Genomic DNA, 22,500 nt, shown 5'->3' on the forward strand with positions numbered 1-22,500 from the left:
ATTTGTATTCTAGGTGAGCGTAAACACATTCACTCCAAGTCCCTGTATAGTGTTAAATACTCGGCGTTGTGTATATATCTGTTTCACAGAGATTTTTGTTAAAAATATCTATCTTACTCACTATAGCTCTATATGGAAAATAAGTCTATATAAAAATCTTTTTTTATTTTGGTGTGAATGTGGAATGTCTTCAATAAATATTTAAAAAACAACTTCTCTTTGTTTTAATGATTTTATGCAATTTTTAATGGAAATGTTTATATTTTTTGCGTAATGGATTTATTTTAAATGTTTACTCCGGGACTTTTCCTTCTGAGAGTGAAGGAGTGCTGCTGGTGGATTCAGGTGAAAGACTTTTACTGGAGGATTTTCTGGCTTTATTTTGCTGCATTAGTTTCTTTCTCATCCTCCTCAGTGCTCAATATCAACAACTCCAAACACTGAGGGTGAAAAGGAAAGGAAGAGATCTTCTTCTTCTTCTTCTGTTTAGTTTGTTAAAACAATGAGAAAGAAGAGAACTCCTTTGCAGCAGTGGACACAGTGGTCCTGCATCTGGTCAGAACTCACAGTGTCACAGAGTGAAGTTCCAGAATGATTCCGATTCCGTTTCCATGACACCCACACTGACACACACCAACACACAATCACACACTAACACTGCGTTCAGACCAAGTTGAAGATCTGCATCATCTACTACCAGTTTGTCCATCTGCAGAAATGTGTGAGAAGCTAACAGGATTTTCAGGTAAAGAGGAAAAAACCTCTCTGTTTGGATAAAAGCAGTTTTCTGTGTAACTGGAGGTCATGTGACCAGAAAGAGTTTAGAGGAAAGATTGAGTAAAGTGATGGAGAAAAGCTTGAACACCATTCACACCTGATTTCATCTCCTTTACTTCCCTCCTTTTTAATCTGTCTTCAAAAATCTAAGAGGAAATGATGAGGACATTTTTCACTCCATTTTTGATGATTCTGTTGTTGGGATGGTTTTTCTCCTAACTGCTGTTTCTCTGCTGTTGTTTCTGAATGACTGATGGTCTGAAATGATCAGAGATGGAGGCTCTGCTGAAGGAAAGGGATGAAATGGAGAAAAGGTTCCTGGCTGATAAAGACAGCTTGGTGCTGGAGCTGGAGGAAGTGAAGGAGAAGATGGAGAAGGAGAAAGAGAGATTGTTGGAGCTCCAGCGGAGAGAGAGCGAGGTCAGAGAAGCTCAGATGAGAGAAGAGATGGAGGCTCTGCTGAAGGAAAGGGATGAAATGAGGAGAAGATTTCAGGCTGATAAAGACAGCTTGATGCTCCAGCTTGAGGAAGAGAGAAGGAACATGGAGGAGGAGACAGAGTGGTTTTACGAAAAGCAGAAGATAGCTGAAGACAGCTGGAAAAAACACTCTGAAGAACTGGAGCAAATCTTTCTTCAAGAGGAAAAAAAGCTGGAGGCGATGACCACAGAGGTGGACAACCTGAAAGAAACTGTGGAGGAACTCAAGCAGAAAGCCAGGAACATGGATCCTGAGACGAGGGAGGGGCTGAAGGAAGTCGATAAGAGGCTGAAGAACTTCGGTCCACGCTGGTTCCAGAAGCTCCGTAAGAGGAAGAACATCAAGAGAAGACAGGACTTGGAGAAAGAGATAGAGAGACTTGAGCTCCAGCTGAGAGACAGTAAAGCTAGAGAAGCTCGCTCCACAGAAGTGATCAACGTTCTGGTGAAGGAAAGGGTTAAGATGAAGAGACACCTGGAGCTCGGACTGATCATCGACGTCTTTCAGACTTCCACGTACGCGAGTCAAGAGAAACGGGAGCTGATGGAGAGCAAGGAGAGAGAAGTTCAGTCAACAGAAGTGATCAACGCTCTGGTGAAGGAAAGGGAGGAACTGAAGAAAGAGCTTCAGGAAGAAAAAAGGAGGATGGTGCTGGAGCTGGAGAAAGAAAGGAAGAACATGGAGAAGGAGAAAAATAAAGAGAGATTCGAGCACCTGTCGAGAAAGAGACAGGCCATGGAGGAGCTTCTGCTGGTGAATGAACTGAGGAGAAGGTCTCAGGCTGAAAAGGAGAGGATGGAGCAGAAGCCTCTGGAGATGGCCCCCATGCAGGAGATGACAGAAGAGCTGGAGGCAGGAGAGAAGAAGGAACTTGAGACCGCTGATAAGAAGCTGAAGCGCTTTTCCATACCGTCCTTCCAGAAGCTCAGGAAAAAGAAGAAGAACAACACCAAAGACAGTCAGCAGATGAAGAAAGAGTAACAGAGAGAAAGAGCAACTCTGGACTTGACCCTTAGTGACCTTCCTCCTGTCTTTCCTACTGGACAATAAACTTCTGACTTTAAAAGCCCTCTGTCTTTGGCTTTGATTTAGAATTATGGATGAAATTATTTGACTTTAGTCATGAAATCTCTACATCTAAGGTGGCTTTCTAACAAATACTCCATAGGCAGGTTGATCTGAGGAGGTTTTTGTGAAACAGCAGATTCTTTTTACTTTACACTGAAAGTTTTAAAGGTTAAATTCTTCAGTTCAGCTCCTCAATCAGTTCTTATGTGAAAATTATTAAAAGTAAAACTGACAATAAACAAGATCTGCATTTTTTTATCCAGTACTCCAACACACACACACACACACGCACACAAACATACACACACATACACACAGGACTTTGTTTTTTTGTTTCCTATGTTCTGTAAAGCTGCTTTGAGACGTTTACTGTTAAAAGCACTATACAAATAAAATTTAATTGAACACACACACACACACACTCACTCACACATACAGACACACACACACACACACTCACTCACACATACAGACACACACTCACTCACATACAGACACACACTCACTCACTCACACATACAGACACACACTCACTCACTCACACATACACACTCACTCACTCACACATACATACACACACACACTCACTCACACATACAGACACACACACACTCACTCACACATACAGACACACACACACTCACTCACACATACAGACACACACACACTCACTCACACATACAGACACACACACACTCACTCACACATACAGACACACACACACTCACACATACAGACACACACACACTCACACATACAGACACACACTCACTCACTCACACATACACACACTCACTCACTCACACATACATACACACACACACTCACTCACACATACAGACACACACTCACTCACTCACACATACAGACACACACTCACTCACACATACAGACACACACACACTCACTCACACATACAGACACACACACACTCACACATACAGACACACACTCACTCACACATACAGACACACACTCACTCACACATACAGACACACACACACTCACTCACACATACATACACACACACACTCACTCACACATACAGACACACACTCACTCACTCACACATACAGACACACACTCACTCACACATACAGACACACACTCACTCACACATACAGACACACACTCACTCACACATACATACACACACACACTCACTCACACATACAGACACACACACACTCACTCACACATACAGACACACACTCACACACTCACACATACAGACACACACTCACTCACACATACAGACACACACACACTCACTCACACATACAGACACACACACACTCACACATACAGACACACACACACTCACTCACACATACAGACACACACACACTCACACATACAGACACACACTCACTCACTCACACATACAGACACACACTCACTCACTCACACATACAGACACACACACACTCACACATACAGACACACACTCACTCACACATACAGACACACACTCACTCACTCACACATACAGACACACACACACTCACACATACAGACACACACTCACTCACACATACAGACACACACTCACTCACTCACACATACAGACACACACTCACTCACTCACACATACAGACACACTCACTCACTCACACATACAGACACACACACACTCACTCACTCACACATACAGACACACACTCACTCACACATACAGACACACACACTCACTCACACATACAGACACACACTCACTCACTCACACATACAGACACACACACACACACACTCACTCACACATACAGACACACACACACACACACTCACTCACACATACAGACACACAATCACACATACAGACACACACATACACTCACTCACACATACAGACACTCACTCACTCACACATACAGACACACACTCACTCACATACAGACACACACACACTCACTCACACATACAGACACACACACACTCACACATACAGACACACACACACTCACACATACAGTCACACACTCACTCACTCACACATACACACACACACTCACTCACACATACAGACACACACTCACTCACTCACACATACAGACACTCACACACTCACACATACAGACACACACTCACTCACACATACAGACACACACTCACTCACACATACAGACACACACACACTCACACATACAGACACACACACACTCACTCACACATACAGACACACACACACTCACACATACAGACACACACTCACTCACTCACACATACAGACACACACTCACTCACTCACACATACAGACACACACACACTCACACATACAGACACACTCACTCACTCACACATACAGACACACACTCACTCACTCACACATACAGACACACACACACTCACACATACAGACACACACACTCACTCACACATACAGACACACACTCACTCACTCACACATACAGACACACACTCACTCACACATACAGACACACACACACTCACACATACAGACACACACTCACTCACACATACAGACACACACTCACTCACTCACACATACAGACACACACACACTCACACATACAGACACACACTCACTCACTCACACATACAGACACACACTCACTCACACATACAGACACACACACACTCACACATACAGACACACACTCACTCACTCACTCACACATACAGACACACACACACTCACACATACAGACACACACTCACTCACACATACAGACACACACTCACTCACTCACACATACAGACACTCACTCACTCACACATACAGACACACACTCACATACAGACACACACTCACTCACACATACAGACACACACTCACTCACATATACAGACACACACACACACACACATACAGACACACACTCACTCACACATACAGACACACACACACTCACACATACAGACACACACACACACACACATACAGACACACACTCACTCACACATACAGACACACACTCACTCACACATACAGACACACACACACACACACATACAGACACACACTCACTCACACATACAGACACACACTCACTCACACATACAGACACACACACACACACACATACAGACACACTCACTCACTCACACATACAGACACACACTCACTCACACATACAGACACACACTCACACATACAGACACTCACTCACTCACACATACAGACACACACACATTCACACATACAGACACACACTCACTCACACATACAGACACACACTCACTCACTCACACATACAGACACACACTCACACATACAGACACTCACACACTCACACATACAGACACACACACATTCACACATACAGACACACACTCACTCACACATACAGACACACACTCACTCACTCACACATACAGACACACACTCACTCACACATACAGACACACACACACACACTCACACATACAGACACACACACATTCACACATACAGACACACACTCACTCACACATACAGACACACACACACTCACTCACACATACAGACACACACTCACTCACTCACACATACAGACACACACACACTCACACATACAGACACTCACACACTCACACATACAGACACACACACATTCACACATACAGACACACACTCACTCACACATACAGACACACACTCACTCACTCACACATACAGACACTCACTCACTCACACATACAGACACACACTCACTCACTCACACATACAGACACACACTCACACATACAGACACACACTCACTCACTCACACATACAGACACACACTCACACATACAGACACACACTCACTCACTCACACATACAGACACACACTCACTCACACATACAGACACACACACACTCACACATACAGACACACACACACTCACACATACAGACACACACACACTCACACATACAGACACACTCACTCACACATACAGACACACACTCACACATACAGACACACACACACTCACTCACACATACAGACACACACACACTCACACATACAGACACACACACACTCACACATACAGACACACTCACTCACACATACAGACACACACTCACACATACAGACACACACTCACTCACACATACAGACACACACTCACTCACACATACAGACACACACACACTCACACATACAGACACACACTCACTCACACATACAGACACACACTCACTCACTCACACATACAGACACACACTCACTCACACATACAGACACACACACACTCACACATACAGACACACACTCACACATACAGACACACACACACTCACTCACACATACAGACACACACACACTCACACATACAGACACACACTCACTCACTCACACATACAGACACTCACTCACTCACACATACAGACACACACTCACTCACTCACACATACAGACACACACTCACTCACACATACAGACACACACACACTCACACATACAGACACACACACACTCACACATACAGACATACAGACACACAATCACACATACAGACACACACACTCACACATACAGACACACACACTCACTCACTCACTCACACACACACACTCACTCACACATACAGACACACACACACTCACACATACAGACACACACACACTCACACATACAGACACACACACACTCACACATACAGACACACACACACTCACACATACAGACACACACACACTCACACATACAGACACACACTCACTCACTCACACATACAGACACACACTCACTCACACATACAGACACACACACACTCACACATACAGACACACACTCACTCACTCACACATACAGACACACACTCACTCACACATACAGACACACACTCACTCACACACACACACTCACTCACACATACAGACACACACTCACTCACTCACACATACAGACACACACTCACTCACACATACAGACACACACTCACTCACACATACAGACACACACTCACTCACACATACAGACACACACTCACACATACAGACACACACTCACTCACACATACAGACACACACTCACTCACACATACAGACACACACACACTCACACATACAGACACACACTCACTCACACATACAGACACACACTCACTCACTCACACATACAGACACACACTCACTCACACATACAGACACACACACACTCACACATACAGACACACACTCACACATACAGACACACACTCACTCACTCACACATACAGACACACACTCACTCACACATACAGACACACACTCACTCACTCACACATACAGACACACAATCACACATACAGACACACACACACTCACACATACAGACACACACTCACTCACTCACACATACAGACACACAATCACACATACAGACACACACACACTCACACATACAGACACACACTCACTCACTCACACATACAGACACACAATCACACATACAGACACACACTCACTCACACATACAGACACACACACACACACTCACTCACACATACAGACACACACACACTCACTCACACATACAGACACACACTCACTCACACATACAGACACACACACACTCACACATACAGACACACACACACTCACACATACAGACACACACTCACTCACACATACAGACACACACTCACTCACTCACACATACAGACACACACACACTCACTCACACATACAGACACACACACACTCACACATACAGACACACACTCACACATACAGACACACACACACTCACTCACACATACAGACACACACTCACTCACACATACAGACACACACTCACTCACACATACAGACACACACACACTCACACATACAGACACACACTCACTCACTCACACATACAGACACTCACTCACTCACACATACAGACACACACTCACTCACTCACACATACAGACACACACTCACTCACACATACAGACACACACACACACACATACAGACACACACTCACTCACACATACAGACACACACACTCACACATACAGACACACAATCACACATACAGACACACACACACTCACTCACACATACAGACACACACACACACACTCACACATACAGACACACACTCACTCACTCACACATACAGACACACACACACACTCACTCACACATACAGACACACACACACACACACTCACTCACACATACAGACACACACTCACTCACTCACACATACAGACACACACTCACTCACTCACACATACAGACACACACTCACTCACACATACAGACACACACACACACACATACAGACACACACTCACTCACACATACAGACACACACTCACTCACACATACAGACACACACTCACTCACTCACACATACAGACACACACACACTCACTCACACATACAGACACACACTCACTCACACATACAGACACACACTCACTCACTCACACATACAGACACACACACACTCACACATACAGACACACACACACTCACACATACAGACACACACACACTCACACATACAGACACACACACTCACTCACTCACACATACAGACACACACACACTCACTCACACATACAGACACACACTCACTCACTCACACATACAGACACACACACACTCACACATACAGACACACACACTCACACATACAGACACACACTCACTCACACATACAGACACACACACACACACTCACTCACACATACAGACACACACACACTCACTCACACATACAGACACACACTCACTCACACATACAGACACACACACTCACACATACAGACACACAATCACACATACAGACACACACACACTCACTCACACATACAGACACACACACACACACTCACACATACAGACACACACTCACTCACTCACACATACAGACACACACACACACTCACTCACACATACAGACACACACACACACACACTCACTCACACATACAGACACACACACACTCACTCACACATACAGACACACACACTCACACACATACAGACACACACTCACTCACACATACAGACACACACTCACTCACTCACACATACAGACACACACTCACTCACACATACAGACACACACTCACTCACACATACAGACACACACTCACTCACTCACACATACAGACACACACACACTCACACATACAGACACACACTCACTCACTCACACATACAGACACACACTCACTCACACATACAGACACACACACACTCACACATACAGACACACACTCACTCACTCACACATACAGACACACACTCACTCACACATACAGACACACACACACTCACACATACAGACACACACTCACTCACACATACAGACACACACACACACACTCACTCACACATACAGACACACACACACTCACTCACACATACAGACACACACTCACTCACTCACACATACAGACACACACTCACTCACACATACAGACACACACACACTCACTCACACATACAGACACACACACACTCACACATACAGACACACACTCACTCACACATACAGACACACACACACACACTCACTCACACATACAGACACACACACACTCACTCACACATACAGACACACACTCACTCACTCACACATACAGACACACACTCACTCACACATACAGACACACACACTCACTCACACATACAGACACACACACACACACACTCACTCACACATACAGACACACACACACTCACTCACACATACAGACACACACACACTCACACATACAGACACACACTCACTCACACATACAGACACACACTCACTCACTCACACATACAGACACACACTCACTCACACATACAGACACACACACACTCACACATACAGACACACACTCACACATACAGACACACACTCACTCACACATACAGACACACACTCACACATACAGACACACACTCACTCACACATACAGACACACACACACTCACACATACAGACACACACTCACTCACACATACAGACACACACTCACACATACAGACACACACACACTCACTCACACATACAGACACACACACACTCACACATACAGACACACACTCACACATACAGACACACACACACTCACTCACACATACAGACACACACTCACTCACACATACAGACACACACACACTCACTCACACATACAGACACACACACTCACACACACACACTCACTCACACATACACACACTCACTCACTCACACATACAGACACACACACACTCACTCACACATACAGACACACACACACACACACTCACTCACACATACAGACACACACACACTCACTCACACATACAGACACACACACTCACACACACACACTCACTCACACATACACACACTCACTCACTCACACATACAGACACACACTCACTCACTCACACATACAGACACACACACTCACACACACACACTCACTCACACATACACACACTCACTCACTCACACATACAGACACACACACTCACTCACACATACAGACACACACTCACTCACACATACAGACACACACTCACTCACACATACAGACACACACACACTCACACATACAGACATACAGACACACAATCACACATACAGACACACACACACTCACTCACACATACAGACACACACACACTCACACATACAGACACACACTCACTCACTCACACATACAGACACACACACACTCACACATACAGACACACACACACTCACACATACAGACACACACTCACTCACACATACAGACACACACACACTCACACATACAGACATACAGACACACACTCACACATACAGACACACACACACTCACTCACACATACAGACACACACTCACTCACTCACACATACAGACACACACACACTCACTCACACATACACACACACACTCACACATACAGACACACACACACTCACACATACAGACACACACACACTCACACATACAGACACACACTCACTCACACATACAGACATACAGACACACACTCACACATACAGACACACACACACTCACTCACACATACAGACACACACTCACTCACTCACACATACAGACACTCACTCACTCACACATACAGACACACACTCACTCACACATACAGACACACACTCACTCACACATACAGACACACACACACTCACACATACAGACACACACACACTCACACATACAGACACACACTCACTCACACATACAGACACACACTCACTCACTCACACATACAGACACACACTCACTCACACATACAGACACACACACACTCACACATACAGACACACACTCACACATACAGACACACACACACTCACTCACACATACAGACACACACACACTCACACATACAGACACACACTCACTCACTCACACATACAGACACTCACTCACTCACACATACAGACACACACTCACTCACTCACACATACAGACACACACACACTCACACATACAGACACACACTCACTCACTCACACATACAGACACACACTCACTCACACATACAGACACACACACACTCACACATACAGACACACACTCACTCACACATACAGACACACACACACACACTCACTCACACATACAGACACACACACACTCACTCACACATACAGACACACACTCACTCACACATACAGACACACACTCACTCACACATACAGACACACACACACTCACACATACAGACACACACACACTCACACATACAGACACACACTCACTCACACATACAGACACACACTCACTCACACATACAGACACACACACACTCACACATACAGACACACACTCACACATACAGACACACACACACTCACTCACACATACAGACACACACACACTCACACATACAGACACACACTCACACATACAGACACACACACACTCACTCACACATACAGACACACACTCACTCACACATACAGACACACACACACTCACACATACAGACACACACTCACTCACTCACACATACAGACACACACTCACTCACACATACAGACACACACTCACTCACTCACACATACAGACACACACTCACTCACACATACAGACACACACTCACTCACTCACACATACAGACACACACTCACTCACACATACAGACACACACACACTCACACATACAGACACACACTCACTCACACATACAGACACACACACACACACTCACTCACACATACAGACACACACACACTCACTCACACATACAGACACACACTCACTCACACATACAGACACACACACTCACACATACAGACACACACTCACTCACACATACAGACACACACACACACACTCACTCACACATACAGACACACACACACTCACTCACACATACAGACACACACACACACACACTCACTCACACATACAGACACACAATCACACATACAGACACACACACACTCACTCACACATACAGACACACACACACACACTCACACATACAGACACACACACACTCACTCACACATACAGACACACACACACTCACTCACACATACAGACACACACACACACACACTCACTCACACATACAGACACACACACACTCACTCACACATACAGACACACACACTCACACACACACACTCACTCACACATACACACACTCACTCACTCACACATACAGACACACACTCACTCACTCACACATACAGACACACACACTCACACACACACACTCACTCACACATACACACACTCACTCACTCACACATACAGACACACACACACTCACACATACAGACACACACACACTCACACATAGACACACACACACTCACACATACAGACACACACTCACTCACACATACAGACACACACACACTCACTCACACATACAGACACACACACACTCACACATACAGACATACAGACACACAATCACACATACAGACACACACACACACTCACTCACACATACAGACACACACACACTCACTCACACATACAGACACACACACACTCACACATACAGACACACACACACTCACACATACAGACACACACACTCACACATACAGACACACACTCACTCACACATACAGACACACACTCACTCACTCACACATACAGACATACAGACACACACTCACACATACAGACACACACACACTCACTCACACATACAGACACACACTCACTCACTCACACATACAGACACACACTCACTCACACATACAGACACACACTCACTCACTCACACATACAGACACACACTCACTCACTCACACATACAGACACACACACACTCACTCACACATACAGACACACACTCACTCACACATACAGACACACACTCACTCACACATACAGACACACACTCACTCACACATACAGACACACACACACTCACACATACAGACACACACACACTCACACATACAGACACACACACTCACACATACAGACACACACACACTCACTCACACATACAGACACACACTCACTCACACATACAGACACACACTCACTCACACATACAGACACACACACACTCACTCACACATACAGACACACACTCACTCACACATACAGACACACACTCACTCACTCACACATACAGACACACACTCACTCACACATACAGACACACACTCACTCACACATACAGACACACACTCACTCACTCACACATACAGACACACACACACTCACTCACACATACAGACACACACACACTCACACATACAGACACACACTCACTCACTCACACATACAGACACACACTCACTCACTCACACATACAGACACACACTCACTCACACATACAGACACACACACACTCACACATACAGACACACACTCACTCACTCACACATACAGACACACACACACTCACTCACTCACACATACAGACACACACACACTCACTCACACACACATACAGACACACACACACTCACTCACACATACAGACACACACACACTCACACATACAGACACACACTCACTCACACATACAGACACACACTCACACACTCACACATACAGACACACAATCACTCACACATACAGACACACACTCACTCACTCACACATACAGACACACACTCACTCACACATACAGACACACACTCACACACTCACACATACAGACACACACTCACTCACTCACACATACAGACACACACTCACTCACACATACAGACACACACTCACTCACACATACAGACACACACTCACACACTCACACATACAGACACACACTCACTCACTCACACATACAGACACACACACACTCACTCACACATACAGACACACACTCACTCACACATACAGACACACACTCACACACTCACACATACAGACACACACTCACTCACTCACACATACAGACACACACTCACACACTCACACATACAGACACACACTCACTCACACATACAGACACACACTCACACACTCACACATACAGACACACACTCACTCACTCACACATACAGACACACACTCACTCACTCACACATACAGACACACACACTCACACATACAGACACACACTCACTCACACATACAGACACACACTCACTCACTCACACATACAGACACACACACACACACTCACTCACTCACACATACAGACACACACACACTCACTCACACATACAGACACACACACACTCACACATACAGACACACACACACTCACTCACACATACAGACACACACTCACTCACACATACAGACACACACACACTCACACATACAGACACACACACACTCACTCACACATACAGACACACACTCACTCACACATACAGACACACACTCACACATACAGACACACACTCACTCACTCACACATACAGACACACACTCACTCACTCACACATACAGACACACACACACTCACTCACTCACACATACAGACACACACACACTCACTCACTCACACATACAGACACACACACACTCACTCACACATACAGACACACACACACTCACTCACACATACAGACACACACACACTCACACATACAGACACACACTCACTCACTCACACATACAGACACACACACACTCACACATACAGACACACACTCACTCACTCACACATACAGACACACACACACTCACTCACACATACAGACACACACTCACTCACACATACAGACACACACACACTCACACATACAGACACACACTCACTCACACATACAGACACACACACACTCACACATACAGACACACACTCACTCACACATACAGACACACACTCACTCACACATACAGACACACACTCACTCACACATACAGACACACACTCACTCACACATACAGACACACACACACTCACACATACAGACACACACTCACTCACTCACACATACAGACACACACTCACTCACACATACAGACACACACTCACACACTCACACATACAGACACACACACACTCACTCACACATACAGACACACACTCACTCACACATACAGACACACACTCACTCACACATACAGACACACACTCACTCACACATACAGACACACACACACTCACTCACACATACAGACACACACTCACTCACTCACACATACAGACACACACTCACTCACACATACAGACACACACTCACTCACTCACACATACAGACACACACACACTCACTCACACATACAGACACACACTCACTCACACATACAGACACACACACACTCACACATACAGACACACACTCACTCACACATACAGACACACACACACTCACTCACACATACAGACACACACTCACTCACACATACAGACACACACTCACTCACACATACAGACACACACTCACACACTCACACATACAGACACACACACACTCACACATACAGACACACACTCACTCACTCACACATACAGACACACACTCACTCACACATACAGACACACACTCACACACTCACACATACAGACACACACACACTCACTCACACATACAGACACACACTCACTCACACATACAGACACACACTCACTCACACATACAGACACACACTCACTCACACATACAGACACACACACACTCACTCACACATACAGACACACACACACTCACTCACACATACAGACACACACTCACTCACTCACACATACAGACACACACACACTCACACATACAGACACACACTCACTCACACATACAGACACACACTCACTCACTCACACATACAGACACACACACACTCACACATACAGACACACACTCACTCACACATACAGACACACACACACTCACACATACAGACACACACTCACTCACACATACAGACACACACACACTCACATACAGACACACACTCACTCACACATACAGACACACACTCACTCACACATACAGACACACACTCACTCACACATACAGACACACACACACTCACTCACACATACAGACACACACACACTCACTCACACATACAGACACACACTCACTCACTCACACATACAGACACACACACACTCACACATACAGACACACACTCACTCACACATACAGACACACACTCACTCACTCACACATACAGACACACACACACTCACACATACAGACACACACTCACTCACACATACAGACACACACACACTCACATACAGACACACACTCACTCACACATACAGACACACACACACTCACACATACAGACACACACTCACTCACACATACAGACACACACTCACTCACACATACAGACACACACTCACTCACACATACAGACACACACACACTCACTCACACATACACACACTCACTCACACATACAGACACACACTCACTCACTCACACATACAGACACTCACTCACACATACAGACACACACTCACTCACTCACACATACAGACACACACACACTCACACATACAGACACACACTCACTCACTCACACATACAGACACACACACACTCACTCACACATACAGACACACACACACTCACTCACACATACAGACACACACTCACTCACACATACAGACACACACACACACACATACAGACACACACTCACTCACACATACAGACACACACACACTCACTCACACATACAGACACACACTCACTCACTCACACATACAGACACACACACACTCACTCACACATACAGACACTCACTCACTCACACATACAGACACACACTCACTCACTCACTCACACATACAGACACACACTCACTCACTCACACACACACACTCACTCACACATACAGACACACACACACTCACTCACACATACAGACACACACACACTCACTCACTCACACATACAGACACACACTCACTCACTCACACACACACACTCACTCAGACATACAGACACACACACTCACTCACACATACAGACACACACACACTCAATCACACATACAGACACACACACACTCACACATACAGACACACACTCACTCACACATACAGACACACACTCACTCACACATACAGACACACACTCACACACTCACACATACAGACACACACTCACTCACACATACAGACACACACTCACTCACTCACACATACAGACACACACTCACTCACACATACAGACACACACTCACACACTCACACATACAGACACACACACACTCACTCACACATACAGACACACACTCACACATACAGACACACACTCACTCACACATACAGACACACACTCACTCACTCACACATACAGACACACACTCACTCACACATACAGACACACACTCACACACTCACACATACAGACACACACACACACACTCACACATACAGACACACACTCACACACACAGACACACACACACTCACTCACACATACAGACACACACTCACTCACACATACAGACACACACTCACTCACACATACAGACACACACTCACTCACACATACAGACACACACACACTCACTCACACATACAGACACACACACACTCACTCACACATACAGACACACACTCACTCACTCACACATACAGACACACACACACTCACACATACAGACACACACTCACTCACACATACAGACACACACTCACTCACTCACACATACAGACACACACACACTCACACATACAGACACACACTCACTCACACATACAGACACACACACACTCACACATACAGACACACACTCACTCACACATACAGACACACACACACTCACATACAGACACACACTCACTCACACATACAGACACACACTCACTCACACATACAGACACACACTCACTCACACATACAGACACACACACACTCACTCACACATACAGACACACACACACTCACTCACACATACAGACACACACTCACTCACTCACACATACAGACACACACACACTCACACATACAGACACACACTCACTCACACATACAGACACACACTCACTCACTCACACATACAGACACACACACACTCACACATACAGACACACACTCACTCACACATACAGACACACACACACTCACACATACAGACACACACTCACTCACACATACAGACACACACACACTCACACATACAGACACACACTCACTCACACATACAGACACACACACACTCACACATACAGACACACACTCACTCACACATACAGACACACACACACTCACTCACACATACACACACTCACTCACACATACAGACACACACTCACTCACTCACACATACAGACACACACTCACTCACTCACACATACAGACACACACACACTCACTCACACATACATACACACACACACTCACTCACACACACACACTCACTCACACATACAGACACACACTCACTCACTCACACATACACACACTCACTCACTCACACATACATACACACACACACTCACTCACACACACTCACTCACTCACACATACAGACACACACTCACTCACTCACACATACACACACTCACTCACACATACAGACACACACTCACTCACTCACACATACACACACTCACTCACACATACAGACACACACACACACACTCACACATACAGACACACACTCACTCACTCACACATACAGACACACACACACTCACTCACACATACAGACACACACACACTCACTCACACATACAGACACACACTCACTCACACATACAGACACACACACACACACATACAGACACACACTCACTCACACATACAGACACACACACACTCACTCACACATACAGACACACACTCACTCACTCACACATACAGACACACACACACTCACTCACACATACAGACACTCACTCACTCACACATACAGACACACACTCACTCACTCACTCACACATACAGACACACACTCACTCACTCACACACACACACTCACTCACACATACAGACACACACACACTCACTCACACATACAGACACACACACACTCACTCACTCACACATACAGACACACACTCACTCACTCACACACACACACTCACTCACACATACAGACACACACACACTCACACATACAGACACACACACACTCACTCACACATAGACACACACACACTCACACATACAGACACACACTCACTCACACATACAGACACACACACACTCACTCACACATACAGACACACACTCACTCACACATACAGACACACACTCACTCACACATACAGACACACACTCACTCACACATACAGACACACACACACTCACTCACACATACAGACACACACTCACTCACTCACACATACAGACACACACACACTCACACATACAGACACACACTCACTCACACATACAGACACACACTCACTCACTCACACATACAGACACACACACACTCACACATACAGACACACACTCACTCACACATACAGACACACACACACTCACACATACAGACACACACTCACTCACACATACAGACACACACACACTCACATACAGACACACACTCACTCACACATACAGACACACACTCACTCACACATACAGACACACACTCACTCACTCACTCACACATACAGACACACACTCACTCACTCACACACACACACTCACTCACACATACAGACACACACACACTCACTCACACATACAGACACACACTCACTCACACATACAGACACACACACACTCACACATACAGACACACACTCACTCACACATACATACACACACTCACTCACATACAGACACACACACACTCACTCACACATACAGACACACACTCACTCACACATACAGACACACACACACTCACACATACAGACACACACTCACTCACACATACATACACACACTCACTCACATACAGACACACACTCACTCACACATACAGACACACACACACACACACTCACACATACAGACACACACACACTCACACATACAGACACACACACACTCACTCACACATACAGACACACACACACTCACACATACAGACACACACTCACTCACACATACAGACACACACTCACTCACACATACAGACACACACTCACTCACTCACACATACAGACACACACACACTCACTCACACATACAGACACACACACACTCACTCACACATACAGACACACAATCACACATACAGACACACACACACTCACACATACAGACACACACACACTCACACATACAGACACACACACACTCACACATACAGACACACACTCACACATACAGACACACACACACTCACTCACACATACACACACACACTCACACATACAGACACACACACACTCACACATACAGACACACACTCACTCACTCACACATACAGACACACACACACTCACTCACACATACAGACACACACTCACTCACACATACAGACACACACTCACTCACACATACAGACACACACACACTCACACATACAGACACACACTCACACATACAGACACACACTCACTCACTCACACATACAGACACACACTCACTCACACATACAGACACACACACACTCACTCACACATACAGACACACACACTCACACATACAGACACACACTCACTCACTCACACATACAGACACACACTCACTCACACATACAGACACACACACACTCACTCACACATACAGACACACACACACTCACACATACAGACACACACACACACACTCACTCACACATACAGATACTCACTCACACATACATACAGACACACACACACTCACTCACTCACACATACATACACACACACACTCTCACACACACTCATTTGTAGTTACATTACAGTAATTAAGATGATCATTGATTAGTTGTGTAATGTATACATTCGCTTGTCAGTAAGAGTCGGTGCAGTGCCCTTCTCTATCCTGAAGATGGTGCTGTGGTCATAGAACTGGTCAATCGTCACGACTTTACATCATGTCCTCACTATGAAGTGTTATAACCACAAAGGACTGGAATTTATTCTGCTTCTATAAAACCAGCCGAGAGAAAATCATTTAAGACTCTCACTGTGTCCTGTTCTGTTACTTTGTGTGTGAGTGTGTATTATGTGTGTGTGTGTGAGAGTGTGTGTGTATTATGTGTGTGAGTGTGTTTGTATTGTGTGGGTGTGTGTGTGTATTATGTGTGTGTGAGTGTGTATGTGTTGTGTGTGTGTGTGTGTGTTGATAAACTGTCCCTCACAATAAAAGTCCCATTGTGGTCTGTCCTGATTTAGTGCTTTATTTAGCAAAAGGAGGAGGAAATCACCACTGTACAGACAGAGAGAGAGAGAGAGAGAGAGAGAGAGAGAGAGTTTGGAAGCTATAACCTGACTCTGATGTAATGAATAATTATTGAACTAACTGGGGAAAAGTTGGAGAACCCTTTCATCACCTAAAAGTGTGTGTGTGTGTGTGTGTGTGTTTGTGTGTAAGAGAGAGAGTAGAAAAGAAAGGGAAAGAAAGAGTGATATAGATATAGAGGTTACTGAGATGAAGTTACACTGAGATATGTTTAATAATTCAGGTGTGTTGTAATGATTGTAATGATGAATCGTGTGTGTGTATGTGTGTGTATGTGTGTGTGTGTGTGTGTGTGTGTGTGAAATTATGACAGAAAAAAGTTTACACTCAGAGAGTTACAGAGCAGTCTGCTTCATCTCACACCATTAACATCTGCATCAAATAAACATCTACCTCCACAGCTTGATTACTGAAACAAGGACATCAGATTACACTCTTAATCACACAGTGTAATGAGATCACACACACACACACACACACACCTGTGTAATGTGAGGACACCAGAAGAAACCAGACATATGGTGAGATTTAAGCACACACAGCAGGAGAATAAACTCCCCACATAAATACCTCACATTTCTGTTCCTCTACTCACAGGTCACTCTATCACCAGCTAGAACATCC

At 45.1% G+C, this 22,500-nt stretch overlaps 1 protein-coding gene across 6 annotated transcripts in view; it reads left to right on the forward strand.

The window, feature by feature from the left end:
- The window catches only part of si:ch73-103b11.2 (protein outspread), a 134,939-nt gene extending 134,727 nt beyond the window's left edge, over positions 1-212 (forward strand). For all 6 annotated transcript variants that reach the window (XM_058399904.1, XM_058399896.1, XM_058399870.1 and 3 more), the window contains one exon: positions 1-212. This exon is cut by the window's left edge and continues 2,353 nt beyond it. The gene's annotated coding sequence lies outside the window, so the exon portion shown is untranslated.
- The last annotated feature ends 22,288 nt before the right edge of the window (positions 213-22,500 follow it).

Source organism: Hemibagrus wyckioides, linkage group LG01 (assembly GCF_019097595.1).
Source record: "Hemibagrus wyckioides isolate EC202008001 linkage group LG01, SWU_Hwy_1.0, whole genome shotgun sequence".
In the NCBI taxonomy this organism is placed as follows: Eukaryota; Metazoa; Chordata; class Actinopteri; order Siluriformes; family Bagridae; genus Hemibagrus; species Hemibagrus wyckioides.